The sequence below is a fragment of the Orycteropus afer genome, unplaced genomic scaffold (assembly GCF_000298275.1).
Source record: "Orycteropus afer afer isolate SDZICR_OR568_19922 unplaced genomic scaffold, OryAfe1.0 scaffold00057, whole genome shotgun sequence".
Lineage (NCBI taxonomy): Eukaryota > Metazoa > Chordata > Mammalia > Tubulidentata > Orycteropodidae > Orycteropus > Orycteropus afer.
Window position 1 is genome coordinate 10,086,067 of NW_006921644.1, and position 11,258 is coordinate 10,097,324.

Genomic DNA, 11,258 nt, shown 5'->3' on the forward strand with positions numbered 1-11,258 from the left:
GCCAACACTGGGCCCTCCTAGATGTCCCAGGATCTTCTCCCGCCAACACTGGGCCCTCCTAGATGTCCCAGGATCTCCCTGCCAACACTGGGCCCTCCTAGATGTCCCAGGATCTCCCGCCAACACTGGGCCCTCCTAGATGTTCCAGGAACTTCTCCTGCCAACACTGGGCCCTCCTAGATGTCCCAGGATCTCCCGCCAACACTGGGCCTCCTAGATGTTCCAGGAACTTCTCCTGCCAACACTGGGCCCTCCTAGATGTCCCAGGATCTCCCTGCCAACACTGGGCCCTCCGTCACCTGACCCCATCTGCTGCCTTCGTTCCTCTTTGACATGTAACCTGACTCACAGGTTCTGGGGATTCAAACGGGGACATCTGTAGGGAGCCATTGTGTGTTCTGGTCACTGTCCCCATTGCACAGATGAAGCAGCTGAGGCTCGGAATAGTTACGTGGCTTCCCTGAGACCTCCCAGCCTCGGTGGGCTCTGACCAGACCCCCAGAGCCACGTGTGGATGCTTGGGGAACTGCCTTTCCCTCCTGCGGGCCTGGCTCAGGCTGTCTACTCCCACATTTTTGTCCTTCGTGACACAGCCTCACCCCATTCCCATGGCCTTTGCAGATGCAGAAACCACATGCACCCCCACCCCCACCCGATTCCCTGCTCACAGATGGGCTTCAACCAGAATACCTCACCACGCCCTTCCAAGCCAGTTTCTGTTCATTTAATCAGACCCGTTGCGTGTTGGATGCAGCCCAGCTGGAAATGTTGAGGGGGTGAAAATATGAAACCGTTAAGACTCCAGAAGTTGACGGGAGTGGTTTGCCGTGCCTTTATTTTTAATTTTGGGGACTAACGAACTCAAGTCCCTCACCTCTTTGAGGACTGGGTTCTGTCTGTCGGCCCGTTTTGGGTGAGTTTGGGGATGCAAGCCATGGTGCCAACATCCACTGAGCAGGGTGGATGAAGTGTAAGCTATGGGGGTAGAGTGGCAGAAGTTATGGAAGAACATCTTAACCCAAGAGTTGTTTCCATTGAAGGCCCTGCACATTTGAGCTACCCCACCCAGGCACCTCACCTGCTTTTGGGTCATTTCGGGTCACTCTGCCTGTCTCCAAGCTCACATGAGCTCACCCCCCCACCCCCCCACCCCCCGCTCCCTGTGCCCTGTACATCCTTTCCAGAGTCATGGCTGCGTGGGCTTGTTCAGCAGTGATTCAGCACTAGAGCTTGGACAGTGAGGTGGGGAAGGGGCTACAGTGTGCGGTGATGGGATGAGGTCAGGGAGGGCTGCTTGGAGGAGGTGATACCTGAGTGCTGGGAAGAGCAGGCCACTGTTCCCTGGAGCATACTGGACAGAGGCACAGAGCAAGAAGGAGCCCAGCATCCCTGAGCCACTGGCTGGGTCCACCTGGCACCTGTGGGGTAAAGCTGAGAAGCCCCCTGCAAATCCCCAGAGGGCCCAGGTAGTCACCAGTGGTGGTCATGGGCCCCGACCTGCCTTCTGGCTGCAGCCTGAGGACTGTAGGAGAGCAACCGAGAGGCTGTTCTATGTTTCAGGGTCCTTGGGGTCAGAGGCTGTGAGTGCCGACCCTGGACTGGAGCAGTGGTAGGGGTTTGGGCACCTCTGGCTTACACTGGATTGTGTGTGGGGCCCTAGACAGAAGAGGGGTGACCCATTTCATCCCAGACCCTAGTGACCAAAGGCAGAGACCAGGCAGATATCTGGGGTGAGGTGTTTCTCTGTCAGAATGTGCCCAGCTTCTGCACCCGTTCTGGACTCTAGCTCTGCTTTGGGCAAGAAGGGCCTTGGGGGGCAAAGTTCTCCCATTGCCAGGAACCCAGGTGGCCACTTGTGCTGCTGCTGGAGGAGCAGGGAGCCCCTCTTGCTGGGCCGTTGTCCCCTGGCTGGCTGGGGCCCAGAAGATGGTGGTGAGAAAACCTGGGACACGGAGGGGCGGGGGGCTGGCGGTGGGAGGAAGGGAAACTGGCCTTTCCTTCCCCTCATTGGTTTGGGTTAAACACATTTTCCCCCTTAATTTTTTTTAAATTATAAAAATAATACAGCAACCACATTAAATAAAATTTGAGAAAGTAAAAAAACTGTTTCCTCACATTCTCCCCACTCTGGGCCACCAGCTGTCAGTTTTTACCCTGGGGCAATGTCATCGTTTAGACCCACAATTGTTTTACTTACTCTATCATGAACGTGTTCCCCGTGGCTGTGGAATCTTCACAGTGGGCGTCTGGAGAGAGTGTGTCTCACGGACGTGTTCCGTTGGCTGTGGAATCGTCACAGTGAGGCTCGGAGAGCGTGTCTGATGGACGTGTTCCCTGTGGCTGTGGAATCGTCACAGTGAGGCTCGGAGAGTGTGTGTAGCATCTGTGGGGTTGGTGTGCTCTCATCCAGTGAGCAGGGCCACCGAGGCCGTGGGTGATTTTTGATCCTACTGGATAATGCTGCAGTGCCTTTGTGTGTGGAGTTTTGCTTCTGCTTATTTTTTTTTATAAAGTGTTATTTATTTTGTTGTAAACATAGCAAAACATGCACCAATTCAGTGGTTTCTCCATGTGTAGTTCAGTAACATTGATTCCATTTTTTGAGCTGTGCAACCATTCTCACTCACCGCCGTTGAGTCTTCGCTCCCTCGTTAACGTAAACTCACTGCCCTCCAAGGTTTCTGTCTAATTTGTAGAGTTGCTGTCGTCACTTTGATCCCATGTAGATGATTCTTAAATGAGCATAATACTCAAGGAAGACCTTGTTCTCCCCAGTAGTTATACTAGAATAGTGTTTGCTTTGAAGATTCCAGGGGATATTTTTGGTTTAAAGTTTAAAGATTATCTGAGGGCAATAGCTGCAGAAGTTTATCTAGTCTTCGTGGCTCCAGGAAGTCTTGAGTCCATGAGAATTTGAAATTCTGTTCTACATTTCCCCCCTTTTGATCAAGATTCTTCTCTACTCTTTGATCGAAATGTTTAGTAATGGTAGCTGGGTACCATCAGTTCTCCTGCTCTCATGGCAAAGAAAGCAGTTGTTCATGGAGGCATGTTTATTCTTTTAAGATAGGTTCCTAGGAGTGGCACTAAAAATCAAAAACCAAACCCAATGCCGTTGAGTTGATTCTGACTCGTGGCAACCCCTGTTGGATTTCTTTGCCCTGTCTTCTTCTCACACAGGGGCTGGTGGGCTTGAACCACCAACCTTATGGTTAGCCATCAGATGCCTTAGGCACTGCACCACCAGAGCTCCTTAGGAGCGGCATCCCTGGGTGGCTGTGTATGACCTCGCTCCTGGCTGCTTCTTGAGCCTCACCTTCAGAGCCCGCCCACTCACTCTGAGCCACACTGACGGCTTGCTGTTCCCAAACACACCAAGTGTGGGCCTGCCTCGGGGCCCTTGCCCTGCTCCCCCTCCGGGAACTCTTCTCCCACCTCCAGGTGGCATCTGCCTCCTGGAGAACTACTGTCACTTTCTCTGTTTTAATCTCCTTGTGGATGGCTGTTGCCAGCGGACCTTGGGTAGAGTGTTAGCTCTCCACGTGGCTGTAAGTGCCGTGAGGGCAGGGACTGTGACCTGTGCGCTGGCTCATCTCCGGCTTCTCGCCTGTGCCTGACACACAGCAGGCACCCAGCAGATACCAGTCTTGTCTGGTCTTGATGCAGATCACTGAGTCCTTTACGTAGGCATGGCCATTTCTTAGTGCTTGATGGCAGGCGGCTAGAGGGTGAAGGCTCTAGGGATTCTGGGACACTCATTGTTGGAGATTTTCCGTGGTGCGTGGTTCTGCCAGATTCCTGCCTCCTTAAGTGGCGCTCTGTGCACCTTGTGGGCATTGATCCCAGACAGGGATGGAGAATGGCTCTCTGCCCTTGGCAAGGCCCGCTTATGAAATGCTATTGGACCATTTTCCAGAGACTTGAGGCTGCAATCATGGACAGAACCAAAGAGAGGAGCGATTGTGAGGTTCCACTCAGCTCCCATGGGGATGACCTATGTTAGAAGCCAGGGCCGTCACGTTCAGGTGAGGCTGACCTGCCCTCAGGGCATCCAGAGCTGGGCTCATCCCAAACTCATCCTCAGATCTCTCGGCCCTGGGCCTTGATGCTGAACAGGGCACAGAACCCCTGAACGGCCCATCTTCTGCTTTCTGATGGGGCTTTTCTGTTTCTTTGTAACAGATTAAGGCTGCACAGATGTTCTGCTGAATTTGAACGATATAGTGTAGTAATTTAGAAAGTTTAAAAAATTGCATCAGTTCCTGCTGCCCAGGCCTGTGGGACAGGTGACCGTGGAATCTGACGTGACTGGGGAGCTGGGTTCTCCTCAGGCAGGCTGTTGCTCCCGTAACAGGAATCATGTTGGTTGGTGCCTGCCGGGCAGTGTGACTGCATGGAAGGAGCCTGGTTCCGAGCCTGGTTCCAAGTCCGGTGCTGACACTGACTGTGTGTCTTTGGCAAGTCACTTACTCTCTCTGTGCTCAGTCCCCTCCTGTGTTGACTCCAGATAGGAAGAGAGTTTGCACAGCGTTCTATGCTGTGTGCAATGCCTCATGGTGCAGACGGGCCTGGAGGTCTTCATTCTCGGGGTGACCTCAGTCTCACCCCTCGTCACTGACCACTGCAGCTGCTTTTCAGTCTCAGTGGCCGCCAGCTTCCTTATAATTTCCACTGTGAAAAAATGGTATGAGATTCATTTCATGAGTTAGTCGACTCAGAGCTTAGGAGGCAGGAGGCAAACCACCCATAGTGTATGGTTGAGGCCTGACCTGGGCTCAGCCACTGACTATCTGGGTAGCCCTGGGCACACATCTTAAACATTCAGATGAGAGTGGTCGTGTCTGTGGTGGGGACAATGACAGTTCCTGTCTCCTAGGGGTGTTGCTGTTAAAGACCAGGGCACATGGGAGGGTCTTAGCACAGTGCCTGGTGTGTAGAAAGTCACTCAGTCCAAGTGAGGTGGGATCAGTAGTGTTCCCAAGCTGCTTCATTGGCAAGGCATAGCCACCCTGCCTGGATAAGCTCATCCAGGAGGGTGCTGGGAGGTGCCTCTCACAGCATTTTGGTTTAAGTGGGAGACAGCTGGGCAGGGTGGCCTGGGTCACCCTGGGCCCTCTCGGGGCATTTAGCCTGAGCTCCATGTTGAGAGTAATTGATAATTTGCCCCTTGATCCTGCGGGCTGGGGTTAACTCGTGTGTTGGGAGAACATAGAAGGTGCAGGGCGGAGTGTCCTTTGTCCAGGGTGAGGCTGTGACCAGGAGGAGTTCACCACTGTCCCTGCCGTCATTCAGTGCAGGCTTGGAAGGCTTCTGGCCTCAGTTTCTCTTTTGTAGACGGAGGATAAAAAACTCGCTCTATAGCTAGTGGTTCAGGTTAGTGTGAGACTCAGATGGGGACACGTGTGAAAAGTGAGCGGGCCAGGTACTGCAAGGTGGGTGGGGGTTCCCCGGGATCAGGCTCTGTGTTCTAGATGAAGACACATGAAAAGCGAGAGGACTAGGTGCTGCAAGGTGGGTGGGGGGGTTCCCCACGGTCGGGCTCCATCTTCTGAGGGTTTAGGCACCCCAAGGGATTTCCATCCCAGGGGACATCTAATTTATCCTTGTAGCCACCCTGTGGACAACATCAACCTTGTTTTACAGCCAAAGAGGTGGAGGCTCAAAGAGGTGGGGGCCCGTGCCTGTGACCGCACGGTGACTAGGAGGGAGCTCGAGTCCAGACTGCCTGACTCAAGCACTGATGCCTCCGACCATCGGTCAAGACGGACAGCCCTGAACAACTGCACATTTCTCCTGGAGCTCTTCAGACCTGCCCACCCGCTGTCTAGACAGCTGGACTGTGGGATGGGTGATCCACTGCGACTGGAAATCTTGATAAGCTGTTCATTTCTGGGCCTGATTTCCCAGCAGTTCCAGTTCTGTCTGGGACACTGTCTGGGAATCTGCACTTTAATAAGCCAAGAGGTGACTGGGATGCAGGTGGCTCAAAGACACAGGGAGAAACCACTGCACCAGAAGATCCAACCTCTCCTTGGCCTCATCTTCCCCAAACTCTAACCACATGGTGAAGTCATCTGACTGCGTGCTGGCACCTGCATGAACCACAGTCCCTTCCCCCACAAGCAGGAACCAGTGCAAGGAAACCCTTCTTTCACTGGGGCTAATTACAGAGAGGGGCAAACCCGTTGGAATCTTTGATCTGGAAGGAAACTCAGAAATCATGCAAGCCTCAGTCTTTTCAACTGGAAATGTAGGAAAGCAAGGGCTTCACCCTGTCACGAGGAGCTAGTGGTCATGACAGGCTGAAGCGGGAAAGCCAGAGGCTGATCAATACCAAGGAGACAGTGAGAATCGCTTCTCCAAAATGCCTGTCTCCCTGAGCTGGGGAAGGGCTAGGGTTTAAAGGGAGTTGAGCTGAGGGGTGGGGGCCTTGGGGAATGCTGATCATGTTTTCTTCCCGTCGTGGGATGGGTGGCAGTTGTCTTGTGTCCTCCCGGCTCCTCTTCCGGTCAGTGACAGGAAACCGTCCCTGGTCAGGAGAGGTGTTCCTCACGCCTGCCTGGAGAGATTAGCTCCACAAGAGGGGAGAGTGTGGGAGCGGTCCCTCAGGCCTCTCGCTCCACCAGGGACCTCTCCGTTTCTCCTTTATCTTGGTTGCTTCAAGGCTCGGTGTCTTCTCTCTCAGGGTCATCTTGTTACAGGCTGCGGTTCTCAGCTGAAACTAGCCATGGTGGTGGGGTCTATGGTTCAAAGAATACGCAATTGGGAATAGCACATCTAAAGAACTCTGCCTCCGTAGAAAGGGTCTGGCTATTCTGTTTACTTGAAGAAAGTGATGGCAGCCCCTCCTTGGGTTTCCGAGGTGGTATCTCCACAGAAGTCGATTGCCCAGTCTTCCTTCCAAGGAGTGGCTGGTGGGTTTGAACTGCCAGCCTTCTGGTTAGCAGTCAAATGTCTTAGGCATTATGCCACCAAGCTCCAAAAAGAGTGATAAGTGGGGAAAGCAGCGAGTTTGTCAGTATGATTATGGTCCACTTTAGTCATGTCTGCTAGCCTGTGACAGTTTTACAGTTTTCACTGAGGGACAGCTTCAGCCTTCCATTTCAGCCTTCTTCAGAAACTCCACTCAGCTGTCACCACTGACCGTGGCAGGCATATGTGTGCAGCCCTGGTGGCAGGCAGACGTGTGTAGTCCCAGTGGCAGGCAGATGCATGAGGCTTGGTGGCAGGCAGACACATGCAGCCCCGGTGACAGGCTGATGCAAGTGGCCTCAAGGCAGGCAGATGCATGTGGCCTTGGTGGCAGGCAGACACATGCAGCCCCAGTGGCAGGCTGATGCACGTGGCCTCAAGGCAGGCAGATGCATGTGGCCTTGGTGGCAGGCCCCGTGGCAGGCAGATTCATGAGGCTTGGTGGCAGGCAGACACATGCAGCCCCGGTGGCAGGCTGATGCAAGTGGCCTCAAGGCAGGTAGATGCATGTGGCCTTGGTGGCAGGCAGACACATGCTGCTCCGGTGGCAGGCAGGTATGTGTAGCTCAGGTGGCAGGCAGATGCATGCAGCCCCAAGGCAGGCCCCAAGGCAGGCCGACGCACATTGCGTGCAGCCCCAGAGTCCACACGTCAGTGTTTTTGGAGCATCCATTTTAATGAAAGATTCGGAGGGAAGACCAAGTAATATAACTGGTGATTAAAATATTTTTGTGGAAACAGAAACAATATTTTGAGAAGTAATTGTATAATATATATGAATTGCAGAGATACTTTAAAGCGATTTGGGCCTTTGTAGTGGTCTGCTGGTAAAAATTGAACAACTGGCTGTTGGGGGCAGAGGGTGGGGGAGCTTTGCATAGAGGGTCAGCCAATTTCTGTGCTGCTTGTACTCCTGCCATGGCCGGTGTTAAGTGCCCAGTGTGATGTCATGGGAGCAGAGTTGGGAAGAGATGTGCACAGCCTCTGTGCACAGTGACGGCAGCTCACGCAGCCTTGCAGACCGCGAGGTGGGAGGCCACTCAGGTTTCTCTGTGGAGTAGGAAGAGCTTGCATCTAGTGAGGCTAGAAGGCTGGAAGTGTTGGTTAGAAGCCTCTCAGGACTTTAGTAGCAAAGTGGATATTAGAATCCAGCTCCTGACCTGCAGGTCAGTGAGTTCTTTGTCTACATACCGAGTCCTAAGTTCCAAGTAGTTACCTAACAATTTACTTGTAATATGTAGATAAAAATTGTAATGAATGAAATGACACTCTGGGCTGTACAGAGTCCTTGAGTGATGCAGTGGTTAATGCTCTTGGCTCCAACTGAAAGGGTTGGGGGTTCGAGTCTACCCAGAGGCCTTGGAAGAAAAGGCCAGCCAGCCTGTTTCTGAAAATCAGCCACTGCAAGTCCGTGGGCCTGCTCTGATGCATGCATGCTTGCCGTGAGGTGACCTGGACTCAGTGGCAGCTGGTTTACCCTGATCATGGAAGGACAGAACCCAGGGCACCTGGCTGACATTGGGTCAAGCCTTGCATCTACCACTCACTCACTGTGTGACTTTGTGGAAATCTCTTTCACTCTCTGAGCCTCACTTTCTCCGTATGAAGGGGATGATAACGCCTTACTCCTGAGTTACGATGTACTGACAGGCCCTCACCCGTGTCTGGTACGGGGCTGCATGCAGAAGTGCTGGAAGCACAGTGAGGACATTGGCCATCAGTTCTGGAAGTGAGTCTCTGCGTCGGAGGAGGAGAGAGCTGAAGGTGGTGAGGCGTCAGCTTCTTGAATGAGGAAACGGGGAACAGGAAGGGGAAGTCACTCGCCCAGAGTCATCCTGTGAGTTAGGCTCAACTTTGAAATTCAGCCTGGGGTCGACTACCAACTTTTCTGAGCTGTGCTGGGGACTCAGAGATTGGGGGGATAGCAGGAAGTGTGGAGTGGGGGCAGGGGAACGGTGTGAGGAGTGACCTGAGCTCCAGGGTGAGTGGACTCTTCTCTTCCCGTCAGAACATTGCCCGATGAGACTTCTGCCTGGAAGGTGCTTTGCAAATGGTGGAGTGCTGTCAGTGTTAGCCATGTGCAGGCGTGTCTGCTGTGCTTGCTGCACGCCAGGGGTGTGCCAAGTACGTGGCCACAATGTCTCATGGTCACCCCTCTGGCCAGGCAGCGCTGACCCTTGAACTTGGATCCAGCTCACCCCACGTTGTTATCTGACTAGCACTGGAGCTGCCTCACTCCTGTCCTGGCTCCTTGGGCTGGGGAAGGTCAGTGAACGTCTGTAGCTGGTGAGCGTGTTGGCCAAGGTATCTGAGTTTTCTTGGCTGTCACCGCTGACGGTCTACCTCTGGGTCTTCTGGAAGCCTCAGCAGAGCCCTCCATGGCCTTGCGTGCTCTAGCATTGGAATTTACCCGAGCCCGGAAAGGTAGCCGATGTGGTCTCCCTTTCAGATGAGAAATGTAAACCGCAGTGTCAGATCACCTCTTGCACAGGACTCCAGGGGTGAAGACCGAAATAATCTCCTGGCCCTTAAGTTCCATCCTGTCCTGCATCCCTGGGCCCCCATGCCCCTCACTTCCCATGTCCTGGAGGCTGAGCTGTCCTGTGGGAGGTCACAGGGACGACGTTTGTATCCGCTCTTCCTGAGGGTGTTTTGTGGGAAACTTGTCTCTGCCCACCTCTGGGTGGTTGGCTGAGCTGAGAGCAGGAGGCTCTGGGAAACAGTGAGGCAGTGCCTTGCGTTTCCACCCAGGCAGGGTCTTGGCCTTGGGGCGAGGCAGGGCAAAAGGGAGCAAGGTCAGAGATACTTGGCCTTGATACAGCTGTCTCCAGGATTTCCATTCAGTCGTGCTTCAGGGTCACTTTGGTTGGATAGGTGGAGGTGGAGCTGGAAGTCATATTTAAATATCACGTTGATCCTTCAAGCCTGGGATAGGACTCCCTCCCAGGGATTGGCTCTCAGCCCAGCGGTAGGAAGACTTACTTGTAAAACACCCAACCCAGGGTGATGCATCCACCTACTCCAGGGCCCTTGGAGCAGTTGGCCACGGGGCACCAGAGGGACAGCATTCACATGGAGCGAAAGCTGGACAGACAGGAGTGCATAGTTAAGAAGGGCACAGGGTTGGGGGGTTACAGGGAAGGGAGGGGAGGAGAGTAGGTTATGGTCGGGGATGGTAATCGGGGCATGAAATCAAATGTACATGAACTGTTGAGTGTAAACCAAATTTTGCTCTGTGAATTTGCACCCAAAGCATGATTAAAAAAACCTAGGAAAACAAGCCAGCCCCCCCCCCAAACAAAATGAAAAAGTATAAATACCATGTTGAAAGTGGCATTTAAATATCATGTTGAATGTGAATGGGAGGTATGTGCGTTGTCTGTTGCAAAGCACATGTGAGGGGCTGATGGGGGCTGGACTCAGCACACTCAACTTGTGATGCCACTCCTGAACCCGTCAAGGCCAGAAGCATGCAGAAGTGGAGGGTGTGGGCTCGCTCTCTGCAGGTGGACCAGCCTGGCAGGTGGCGCCTGGAGGTTTCACCAGGTATTTTCTCTGACAGCATTGTGTGGGATGTATACTGTACGGGGGCTCCTGAGGTTGGGGGCACGTTGGGTTGGAAGTCAGCTACCTATGTTCTGCTCCCCGAGCTGGGTGTCATGGTGCAGGACTGCATCCTGGGGGAGGAAGGGGCACTTTTCCTCCATCAGGCCGAGGCATGATATGGGCAACAGTGGTTCACCTTCTGGGTTTTTTATCTGTAACAGCAGTGGAATCACACCGACTTACAAACTAGGGCATTAATGAGCTCATGTTACAGGAAGTTCTGGGCAGGCATCAGGGTTGGCTGGTTTCACGGCTCACAGGTGTCCTCAAGGGCCCAGGGTCTTTCCGTCTCTCGGCTCTGCCAACCTTGATACTGGCTTTGTCCTCAGGCTGGTCACAAGATGGTGGCAGCAGTTCTAGGCATCACATTCATTGACAGCATCTAGAGGAAGCAGACAGGCCACTTCTTCTAGGCCTCTCTCTTAGAAGCCAGGAGACTTTTCCCAAAAGCCCTTTGGCAGGCTTTGTCTACATTTCATTGGCTAGTGCTGGGCCACATTCTTGTTCCTGAGCCAGTCACTCGAGGGGTTGGACTGCATGATTGGTTTAGACTGCTTATATGACGTGAAGAGGGAGTTGAAGGGGTCTAGCCTCAGTGTCTGCTTCAGCTTAAGACTGAGTCTTGGATTAGACATAGGTTTTCTTTAGGGTGGAGCCTCTGCATTTGAGATTCCGAGTCC